Source organism: Pinus tabuliformis, chromosome 4_1 (assembly GCF_031772625.1).
Source record: "Pinus tabuliformis cultivar Carrire ecotype Pingquan chromosome 4_1, CPIR1, whole genome shotgun sequence".
NCBI lineage: Eukaryota > Viridiplantae > Streptophyta > Pinopsida > Pinales > Pinaceae > Pinus > Pinus tabuliformis.
In genome coordinates this window covers 882,454,153-882,466,831 of record NC_142303.1, presented here as the reverse complement: position 1 = coordinate 882,466,831, position 12,679 = coordinate 882,454,153, and positions in this window count along the sequence as shown.

Below are 12,679 nucleotides of genomic sequence, written 5' to 3'. Positions count from 1 at the left end.
TTGTTGGGAGGCTTAGGGAAGTGAAAAATCACATAGGGAGCGTAGGGATAGGCGGTAGGAATTTAAACACAGTCCTAACCCTAATTTCTACCAAAACCGCAACGTGAGGACCAGGGTTAGGCCTAGGGGTTAGGGAAATGAATGAGGAAGGGTAATGAGAGTTTCCAGGAGTGTATTTGGGTGAGGGGATGAAGGGTAAAATGAGTAGGGAACTAGGTTTTTCTGTTTTCAAACTAAACAAGAGTGCTACACCACAAAAATGTAATGTGGGCACTGTTGGAGGGTTTCTCCACTAAAAATATGAAATAAATGATGATAGGAGATGGCAAGAGATTTAACTTACTTTTCAATAGGTGGATGGAACCTTCATTGGCCACAGAAAACCTCTGGAGATGTATTCTTTTCCTCTAGAAGTGAAAACATAGCGAAGGGTAAAAAACGTAGCGTGGAGCTTTGGAGGGGGTGCCAATCACCTTTTGAGTGTGTCCTTCGATGCTTGTTGTACTCAAATGGATTTTTCTAGTGAATTAGTGCTCAATTCCAATGGAATGAGTGAAATAAATTCTTGTATGGTCTCTTATAAGATTTGAATTCGCTTTTTTTCATATGTCATGACATGAAATCATCCTTCATTTTGAAACCAAAAGTGAGGTGTTTTGCAGTAATACCTTTATGAAATGAAGTAGAACCTTTACCTTTATTACATATGCCTCCTGAGAGGCTAACTCCCTCATGTGTGGACTCAAGACCATAAACATGGATTTTTTTAGTTTAAAACCAACATAATGATGAAAAGCGATGACCTAGACCAAGAACTATATGATTATTTGACTGATCCATGACTTGTAACACTTGAAAAATGACATGAGCATGATGAATAATGATAATAATGAATGCTGAAGGGAGTACCACTGACCTAGACACACCAACCAATGATGAATTTTTATTTGAAGACCTACTGAAACCATAAAAATTTGACCTAAGACCCTAGAAAAAACTTTGAAAGAGCATATTTGATCACTGGTGACTGACATGACTGACAGAAACTAACAAGTTCCATAAGAGCCCCACACATAAGACAAATGAGTGTCGCACCAAGTACACACTTGTGGTCAAGCTAAAAGATTCAAATTCATATGCATGGTACAACTCTGAGCTGTAAATTGATAAGGGAAATGACAAGGGGAAGAAAATTATTGATGAAAAACCTAGTGGCACCACTACCACCACCAATGTCCAAAATATTGAGCCAAAATATCTAGAGGAGGGGGAGCATCTCTTCCACTCATAGATGTGGGTGAGGGGTTCTCCATTGTAGTTCATTGTCAACGGTGGGAGCCAAAAGAAACTCATCTCATCAAAGGTTGTTAAGCGGTTGTGCCTTCCGACCACACCACACCCACAACCATAGCCAACAAGTGGCTCCACCAAGGATGATATATCCATGTTAGTCAACAATGTCACCTTCCCTACAACACCAAGTTGTTGATGGACAAGGTACTATGTTATGTTTCTCCTCTTGAAGTCTGTGAATTTTTATTAGCCAAACCATGATTGTGGAAATTCCATGATGTGTATGAGTCCAGACCTCACACTGTTATTATTACTTTGGGTAGAAAACTATACAAGATATTGTGGGTAGCCCCACCTACCACCATTTATTTGATCTCTGCTAAGAAATGCAGTTAGATCATCTCCTAAACTGGGAAATTTGTTTTCTTTTTTGTTGACTCTCAAAGTAAAGGGAAGATCACAACCACATTCATGGCCCCTAGAAAGGTTCCTCTGTGTAACAAAAGAAAGTTGATAAGGTTGTGGAGGAGTATAGGGACATCTTCTCCTCACCCATAGTGCACCCTTTCTCTATTAGGTCAAGAATTCGATTGATCTGACTTCTATTTCACCTCTACCTAATGGGCTAGTAGACCATTGCTCTCTTTTGGAAAATGAGAAAACCAAGCGGAAGATCCAAGAGTTGCTATGAAAAGGGCACATTCGACCAAGTTCCTTACCTTGTGGGAGCCCAATTGTACTCGTACAAAAGAAGGACATGACTTGGAGACTCTGCATTAATTATCTAGCATGGAATAAAGATCAATGTTAGGAAAAAATACCTGATTCAATGGATTGATGACCTTGTAGACCACCTTAAGAGGGCCAAGTACTTAAGCAATATTGATATGAAGCTAGTTATCCCCAGGTTCCAATAGAACCCACAAATGTATGAAAGACACGCTTCAAATCCAAGGAGGGCCTCTTTCAGGGATTGGTGATGTCGTTTTGGGTTGGAAAATGCCTTTGCAACTTTTATGACGCTGATGGATGACATCTTGAATCCTTTCACCAACTTGTTCACGGTTGTATATCTAGGCGACATCATCATCTTTAGCAAGAGTTGGGCAAAGCATTTGCAACATGTTTGGAAAGTCCTTCAAACCCCGCAACAAAAAAAGATATGTTCCAAATTGGAGAAATGATCCTTTGGCATGAACCAGATACAATGTTTGGGCCACATAATTGATGATAAAGGTGTGCATGTAGATCTAGTTAAGATCCAAGTCATTCAGGTTGGCCATCCATGATAACTCTCACAGAGCTTCACAACCTATTTTCCCTTGCCAATTTCTATCGAATGTTCATGTTGGGATTCTTTCATATCACTTGGACTTTGTTGAGCTGAAACATTTCCCTTGCACTGCGACAGTACTCACATTTCCAAACATGCAATAACCATTTGAAATTGAGAAAGATGTCTTTGACTATGATATTGGTGTATTTCTCACCCAACAAGGGCATATGGTGGCCTATCATAGTGAGAAATTCTATGATACTATTCACAAACACCCCACCTATGATAAGGAGATGTACTCCATCATGTAGGCATGTCGACAATGGAAACATTACATTTTGGGGAAGGAGACGATCATTCACAATGATCATCGACCTCTTCAGTTTATGCAAACACAAGGGAAGTTGCAGAACGATTTCTATTAGAAATGGTCCACATATATGCAAAAATTTCATTTGAACATTAAATACAAGAAGGGTGATGTGAATAACATTGTAGATTGCCTCATCTGATCCTCGGTTGTGGCACTAACAACTGTTCTCAACTCTTATGGCCATGAGACTTCTAGATGGCCACAACTATACATAAATGATCCAGAATTTTCCACCACATACCAGATGTTGATGGATGGCAAGTGAGTCCCATACTTCCAATTCTAGGAAGCATTGGCTACTTGGGGCTCCTTTCTGTTCTTTCAAGTGAGTGTGCCAAGAATATTTGGGAGGCGCACTACAGTTTGGTCACAAGACAATTTGGTTTGGAGAAAACCGTGGTAGTACTGTATAATTATTTTTATTGGGAAAAAACTTCGATATGATGTTGGAAAATATATCATATCTTGCATTGCTTATGCCATTACCAAGCCAACCATTAAGAAGAAAGGTCGGTAAACTCCTCTTCCTACTCCTAGATAGCCTTGGGAATCCATCTCCATGGACTATATGTCTAGCATCACTTCTACCAAGCATGGTAACGACTGTGTATTTGTGGTCATTGATAGATTTTCTAAGATGGTTATATTGAATGCTTTCAAGGAGAGTATCATAGCATAAGAAACTGCTAAACTCTTCTTCAAACAAGTGTGGGTACATTTTGGGATTCCACAGACCATTATATCATATCAAGATAACAGATTCTTGAGCGTATTCTAGTCGATCCTCTAGTCATTGTTGGACATGAAGCTCACTAATTGCGCTTCATTCCATCCTCAGACTAATGGTTAGACAAAGGTTGTCAACAGGATGATAGTGCACATACTACACATGTATAACTCCAAGAATCCACAAATATGGGATGAGGGTCTTCCCTATGTGCAACATAGCTATAACAAAGCTCACCATAACTCAAGTGGCTACAACCCATTTAAAGTGGGACTAAGGTTTCAACCACTATTTCCCATTGATGTTGTAATGCCTCTTATGACTACATAGGATTAATTTGCACATGTTAAGTCCAAAGATGATAAAGCCACCAAATTTATTGAATGCATCTAGAAAATCTGCCAGCAGATTCATGACATCCTAGATAAAGCCAATTCCAAGTAAAAATAATGTCATGATCATCATCGAGTGCATCATAAGTTTCAAGTGGGCAACAAAGTTTGGTTTCATTTGCAGAAGGAACACCTTACTGGAGCTCATTAGAAGCTTTGAACACTATAATATGGGCCTTACACCATAACCAGGGTTATGTGTGACAATTATTTTGAGATAATTATTCCCCCATTCCCATGCCTGCACCTAGTATTTAATGTGGATTGCCTTTGGCCATACTTTCCACCATTGCTAGACACATCAAACATTATTGAGCTGCTAACACCAACATAGCTCAATCCAGATTGCATCGAACATGCAACAATTGATCGAATCATGGACACATAGATTAAAAACATTCACCAACAAAGGATATAGGTGTATCGAGTTGTCAAAAATGGACAAATCTGCACCAAGGCAAGTGGCTCACTAGGGACCAAATTCAATAGAAGTTTCCCCATCACATGAAGGCACTCAACACAATTGGGACCATTGCTTTTTTATGGGGAAGGAATGATCTAGGTGGATATTAGTGGCCAATCACATATTCCACTTGAACACATTGTTTCCTTTCAGTTTCTAAATTTGTAGCACTGTTTCCTATTTTAGCAGTTTTCTATTTTTGGCAATTTTTTGGGTCTTGAACTTTCGAAGCCATTTTGAGGCCCTAAAGGACGTTTCTTGATAAACGAGAAAGTGGCATTGAGAATTGTAGCAAGAAAGTCTCAATTTTAATTTTCCTTGGTCAATTGAGAAATAATTTCCACATCAACAAACAACTTGGAGGTAGTTAACTGAGGTGACATATCCCTTATCACTCAGTTATCTTAGTAAATTTGAGTTAGAGGGATTGGATTTCAGTTAAGAAAGTGTGATTGCTAAATTTTAGTAATCCAATTCAGTTATTTCCAGTGGTATTAAGTTAAGTTAGTTCCAACTGTTGATAGAACTAGTGGAAGGTAAGTTGTGTAGTGGGACAATAGTCTAACTCAGTGATCATCCATATAACTTATCAATCAACCTGAAATTGCTAGTGCATGCAATAAATTTGTGTTCCTCATCTGTGGTGGAGATTCCAAGGCAGTGTAACAAGTAGTTGCAAACTAGTTTGAGTGTATAGGTGTTGCATGCAGCCAGATGATTAATCGTTGGGAATTGTCAAATCATTTGCAGTAAAATTCCTAAAAAATAGGAGCCTAATTCCTCAATATTTGTGCAAGGAAATAGGGGCTCAAGCTGAGGCAGAAATCGACTAAGTCTGGGTCAGAGCTTATCATTGAGAATAGAGATAAGTTATTCACTTGTAGGTTGTGCTTAGAGTGGGAAAGAAATTGTAATACATTCTCTATTCATCTGATTAATGCAAAGAGGATTGAGATGTTTTTTCACAGTTGGGTTCCCCTAGAAAAATATTGTGCATGTGTGGTTTTTATTATTGCATGTTTGCAAATGTTGTTCTAAATTGTGAATTAAATTCCACAAATTAGTAGAGTATAATTATGTCTCTTGATTTTAGATTAAATTTCTTAAGCAAGTGTAATTATATCACCATATTTCTACATGGTATCGGAGCCAAATTCACATTAGATCAAGAACTTCAAAGTTATTTCTCAGGAGGATCGAATTCGCAACTTCAATGTAGTAGTATCTCTTTAGAGTTGGGAGAATGACCTTCAACAAACTGAGATTAGAGTATTCCTTGGAAGGAATCTCGAATTTCATTACATGGAAGGACCGCATGGAGGTAGTGCTTGATGACAACATATTATTGGAATATGTCAAGACAGACATTCCAAAACCAGGATCAATGGATGCATAGAACGGAGTGTAATGGAATAAAGATGTAGCCAAGGAGAGGAGAATAATCTTGAAGGGAATGTGAGACCACATTGTCTCAAATCTTCATGGGAAAGAAACTCCTTTCGCAATGTGGAAGGCATTGAATGGGATATTCGAGAACAACAGTGACTATAGAAAACTGGCCCTCAAAGACAAACTTTGAAACATTAATATACAAAAGAATGACACTATTCCTCAGTATATCACTATATTTACACAAGTTCATGATGAACTTGGAGGGGTTGGTGTGAATGTTGCAGAAGATGACATGGTGAGCCTAACTCTTTTAGGCCTTCCTAAAAGCCGGCATAGCTACCAAGACTTGGTGAACAGGAGGGAGAAATTACCAAATTAGGAACACTTATGGTCCAATTTGGTAAAAGAAGAGATTAGGTGGAATGCCAGAGATGGAACCTCATCCAAGGGAGAGGATGAAGAAAATTTTGCATTGATTGGAAAGGGAAAGAAGGGAAAAGGGAAGAAATCTCAAACCAAACCAGAATCTAGCCAAGGGGACAAGAAGAAAGACTAATCCAAAATAAAATGCTTCAATTGTCATGAATTTGGGCACTATGCTACAAAGTGTCCACACAAAAATTCTGGTAAGAAGAAATTAAGAGGAGCAGTAGGTGAAGCATTGGCTTCATAGTTTGAGCTAGACTTCACCCTTATCACATGCATGACCAACAATATGATGGGGAGTGTGTGGTACTTGGATTTAGGTGCCTTGTTCCACATAACAACATGTAGAGAGTTTTTCAGTGACTTGGAGGAGAAATATCTCCAGACGCATATTAAGCCTCGGGACGACGAAAGATATAGTGCTATTTGGATTGGTACAATAACCTTTAAGAGGGAGTCGAGATCCCCTATTTACCTCAAATATGTCATGTTTTTGTCAGGCCTAAAGAATAACCTCATCTCTGTTGCAGTTTTGGAAGACTGTGGCTATGATGTAATACTCAGTAAAGGGAAATCCTTTTTGAGGCACATAGCCACTGGAGAGGTGAAGTAGACCGTGGATACTGTGAAGAACACAAAAAAATTGGATGTGGAATATTGTGTTGCATTAAGCAGTAAGGTAGAGAAAGTGTATATTTGTGATGTCAGTGAACTCTAGCACAAGAGATTAGGCCATTTTCATCATGGCACCTTAAAAATTATGGAGCGAATAACCACTAGCCTCCCTAAAGGAGCACTTGAGCAGCATGATGTTTGAAAATGTTGTACCTTGGGGAAGTATGTAAAATCCACAATCCATGAATGAGATAACAAAGAACATGCAGTCTTGGAAAGAGTCCACTCTAATGTTTGTGGACCCTTCTAACATCCTCCACTACCAAAAATAAGTACTTTGTTATTTTTATTAGTTATTTCTTAAGAAAGTGTTGGATCTTCTTCATGTGAAAGAAGGATGAGACATTCTCAATTTTTTTAGAATTTAAGGCACTAGTTGAGAAAGAGAATGGCAAGAAGGTGAAGGCTCTCAAGAGATACAATGGAGCTAAGTATGTTTCGAATGACTTCAAGGAATTTTTTCCCTAAGAAGAAATTTAGAGGGAGCTGACAACACCCCATAACCCACAACAGAATGGGGTAGTTGAGAGGAAGAATCAGAGAATTGTGGGAGTTGTGAGAGCTATAATAGATGACCAAGGTCTACAACTATATTTTTGGGCAGAAGCATGTAACACAAAAATGTGCTTGCAGAATCAGAGTCCTCATCAGATTCTTGGTATGATTACACTTGAGGAGGTTTTCTCGGGGAGAAAGTTGGGTGTGTCTCATTTCTAAATTTTTGGAGCCTCTATTTACTGCCATGTCTCCAAATAGTCAACGAAGAAACTTGAGATGAAAATAGAGTTAGGAGTTTTTGTGGGTTACACCGAAACTTCACACAATTACGATGTGTACTTATCTTCCTTCAGAATGAAAATTGTACAAAGGGATGTAAATTTTGATGAGGAGAAAATGATATGGTTCTCTCTTGAGAGGGAGATTTAGATCCCACTAGAATAGGAGATTTTAGATCCAAAAGAGGAGCCTCAGGAAATTGTGGAGCAACCACAAATGGAGGATAAGAGAGGAGGCAGAGTGGATACATCCACTCAAGTAGAACCATGCAAAAAAGGGAGAAAAATAACTAGGGAAGTTGATATATTGGTGTAGGATGCGAGGGAGAATATGGGAGATCGTTCAAATTTGTGCAGGAAAAGGAGGTCACATGAGAGGTACATCACTACATGGCTCTAATGAATGAGCTTGTAAAGATTGAGCCATCCTCTTTTGAGGACGCAGCTGAGCAACTAGTTTAGGCTGACGCAATAGTGGAAGAATACAAATCCATCATGAAAAATAATGTTTGGGAAGTGGTCCCAAGACTAGCAAATAAATAAGTTGTGGGTTCTAGATGGATCTTCAAGGTTAAGCATGCATTATATGAAAGCATAGAGAAGTATAAGGCCAAATTTGTGGCCAAAGGATTCTCTCAAGTTGAGGGAATTGGCTATCATGAAACCTTCGATCTTGTAGTGAGGTATTCATCCATTAGATCAATTCTTACACTGGTTGCATAGATGGGGTGGAAGATACTCTAGATGGATGTAAAAGCAGCATTTCTCAATGGTGTTATTGAGGAGGAAGTGTACATAGAGAAACCAAAAGGTTTTGAGACATTTGATTGGGAGTCTCATGTGTGTAGACTCGGGTGAGCTTTGTGCAGTCTTAAAAAACACCCCAAGCTCGGTACATTCAGATCGATAGTTATCTCACTAGTTTGGGATTCACCAAAAGTCAAGCGGATGCAAACCTCTATCATATTTTGGTATAATATAAGTTGCTTATCGTTGTTTTATATGTTGATGATTTAATATTGACAGGTGATGAGCAGTTGATCAAGTCTTGCAAAGGGGACCTTTTAAGATAATTTGAGATGAAAGACATGGGTATCATGCACTACTTCCTTGGGATGAAAGTATGGCAAGGTGATGGGGAATTTTTTGTGTTTCAAGGAAATTATGTTACCAAGATATTGCAGAGATTTCACATGGAGAGTTGTAAGCCCATGGAGACACCTCTAGTGACCAACTAGAGGGAGAAGGTTGCCACTTCAAGTGAAGAGGTTGGTGCTACCATTTAATGATAGCTAGTGGGTTCACTGATGTATCTTGTGAACATATGACCAAATATGTGCTATGCAGTCAAACATCTAAGCCAAGCTATGGTTAGGATGACTAAATTGTATTTGAAGGAAATGAAGCATGTTTTATGGTACCTCAGAGGCACTACCCAGTATGGATTATGGTAAAGACAGATAGAGGGAGTGAAGCTGTGTGGCTTAATAGATGCAGATTTGGCAGGGAGTCCATCCAATTGAAAGAGTACATTAGGTGGAATTTCCAGTGTTGGGTCCACAACTGTTTCCTGGTATAATAGGAAGCAGAAGTCAGTGACGCTCAACTCAATAGAATCATAATACATGGCTGCAATTCAAGAAACATGTGAGGCGATTTGGATGAGAAATATACTTGTGGGACTGTTTGGTTAGGAGATGAATCCAATTGTGATCTATTTTTATAGTCAGAGTTGCATTAAGCTCTCTTAGAATCTGGTATTCCACGATCGATCTAAGCATATAGATATATGGTATCATCATTTACAAGATTGTGTGCAGAGGCTCATAATGCTGCTACAATACATTCTATGAGAGGAACAAGATGTTCACATCTTGACAAAGGATTTGTCAAGAGGGAAGTTCGAATTCCATAGGTGCAGGATAGGGGTGGTTGATAATCCATTGTTTACTAAGAGGGAGTGTTGAGAAGTGTAGCAAGGAAGTCTTCACTTTGCCTTGGTCAAATTGAGAAAATTCAAATTTCCACATCAACCAACATTGACAACTTGGAGGTAGTTAATTGAGGTGACATGGCTCTTGCCACTCAGTTAGCTCAGTAAATTAGAGTTAGAGGGTTTGGAGTTTAGTTAAGCATGTGTGATTGAATTTTTTTAGTAATCCAGTTTAATTATTTCTAGTTGTAATTAGTTGAACTATTTCCAACTACTGATGGAACTAGTGGAAGGTCAGCTGTGTAGTGGGACAATAATATAACTCAATGATCATCCATCTAACTAATCAATCAACTCAAAATAGCTAGTGCATGCAATAAATTCGAGTTCCTCAGTTGTGGTGGACATTCTAAGGCAGTGTAACAAGAAATTGTAAAATGGTTTGAGTGTATAGGTGTTGCATGCAGTCAGATGATCAATCCTTGGGAATTGCGCAATCAAATGGAGGAAAATTCCTAAAAAATAGGGGCCTAATTCCTCAAGATTTTCGTATGGAAATAAGGGCTCAAGCTGAGGCATAAATGGAATAATTCTAGGTCATATCTTCTCATTGAGTCGAGAGATAGGCTATTCACTTGCAGGTTGTGCTCGGAGCAGGAAATCAATTGCAATACTTTCTCTATTCATCTGATTAATGCAAAGAGGCTTGAGGGGTTTTTACCAGTTGGTTTACCCTAGAAAAATATTACGCATGAGTGGTTTTTCTTGTTGCATGTTTACGTATGTTGTTCTAAATTGTGAATTAAATTCCATAGAGCAGTAAAGTAGAATTGTGTCTCTTGATTTTAGATTAAATTTCTTGAGCAATTGAAATTATAACACCATATTTCTATAAGTGAGAGGTAGTTAACCATTATGATTGTAGTAAAAAAATGTTTTCCTTAGATAGATATGTCTAACAAGGTATCGTGCACACTAAACAAAGATTGTATAACCAATTTACAACCCTGGGAAGTTGACATTCCAACTAACCCTAGTGCGGCCCAAAAGCTTTTGGTACTTCATCTCCTAGGGTTAGGTTTTTTAATGTTTATGGTTTTCCATTGTTTCTTGATGTTAAAAAGGCCTATGAGCCTCATTGTAACATAGTTCAAAAGGCATGTAGTGATCACATCTCTTTAAAGAGGTAGGATACCATTGTCCGAGTTATTTTGTTTCTCTTCTGCATGTAAACAATTTTCAATAGTTGCTATTTGTTAATTGAAGTTATGTCCCGATGTATCTCTGTGTTTTTTTTTAAATCTATATTTCATTTCATTCATTCATAAATCTGGATCACCCTAAGTCATGGTGATTTTTAAATTGACAACTTTTTTTAGAAGAGATCTAAATGTGGAAATAGTTGTGTGAAACAACAAATGTATGGATCCAGGAATGTGTGTGGAATAAAGGATGTGCAGAAAAGCAAGTATGTATCATAGAAAGGGTGTGTGATGAGAATGCATGTGCGAAGAAAGTAACACAAATTTTCTTCCACATACATGAGATTATTTTAATTTAAATGAAATAAATGAATTATTTTTCATATGGAAATGAAACATATGAAGAGTTCCTCTGTTGCATTAAGCCACTTGGCACATGAAGTATTATTTATGCTATTAATCCTCTTTATAATATTTTTTTTCTTTTTTAATTAAACAAAGCCATTTATTAAAACTTTATTGATACTATCATGTTTAAAATGACAAAATTCCATAATTCATAATGAGAAATTTCATAAGGAATGAAGATGAATGCCATAAAGATGCATGCCTGTTTCGATTTGACTCAACGTACTTCTATTCAAGTGAATGAGAGGAGACGAAATAAATTGCAGACAAGCATGACTATTTTAAGTCATGATTATTTTAACTCAACTTAATTGTAGGTTTTGAAATATTTTAAAAGTTTTAATTGAAGTTTTTCTTGTTTATATTCATTAAATTTGCAAAACATTTTGAAATTTGCAATTGATTTAAATTTAGGTGAGCAACAATATCACATTAAACTTCCAAAATATTTTAAAATTGACAATATAACTTACCTCTACAACTATAATTAGGGTAATGTTGTCCTATTTATTAATCTACTGCAACGATGCCATTCATCTAATTAACTTCCTACTCTCTTGAATGACAATATGTATTGTGGGTAAATAGAGATATGTAACAAGCCATGTTATCAATCTCTCAACATTGATAGGTAGAAGTAATTTTAGTGGGGATTCCAAACTGATGGTATTTAAAGTGTCAGAGTTGAAAAACGTTTTGTCTGTGAATCAAAGTGGATGATAACAAGTATATAACTTGTGGAATCATTATAGTCAATGTTTTTGTTGTAGCGGCTACAACCACCCTCCAAAATTTTTCCTATGCTTTGATTTTGGAGCCTTCCTTTCTGTTTACATGAGCTTATCTTTGACTGTTGTCAAGTATTCATGATTTGATTAAGACTTATTCTTTTATCTATGTTTTTGTTTGCTTGTTTTCATACTTAACTGATCTTTTTGAGTCACAAGCATCTTTTTGACTTGATCTTGCAGTAATTCTAGGCTTGCCTCCAGAAACTGTGCAATATTGATAGACAACTCAACCTTGAGCTTGAGAACTGCGCAGTCATGGATGGAAGCCCAACACTAAGATCAGAAACTATGTAATCCATTCCTTGAGCTCAGAAACTGTGAAATGCACTAAGCCGGGAAGTTGCCTAGTTCCCAAAAATTGCACAATATTCCTTGGAATTGTGCATGGCAAGTTTCCCGAAAAATGAAAAATAAAAAAGCCAAAAATTGAAAAATAAATCCCTAGAAAATAGGGATTCATCTTTAGTTTCTTGAACGTGGCACAGTCCCTATTTTCAGAAATTTCCACTAAGTGTCGATTTTTCCTTGATTTTAGGCATGCGCGTCATAAAC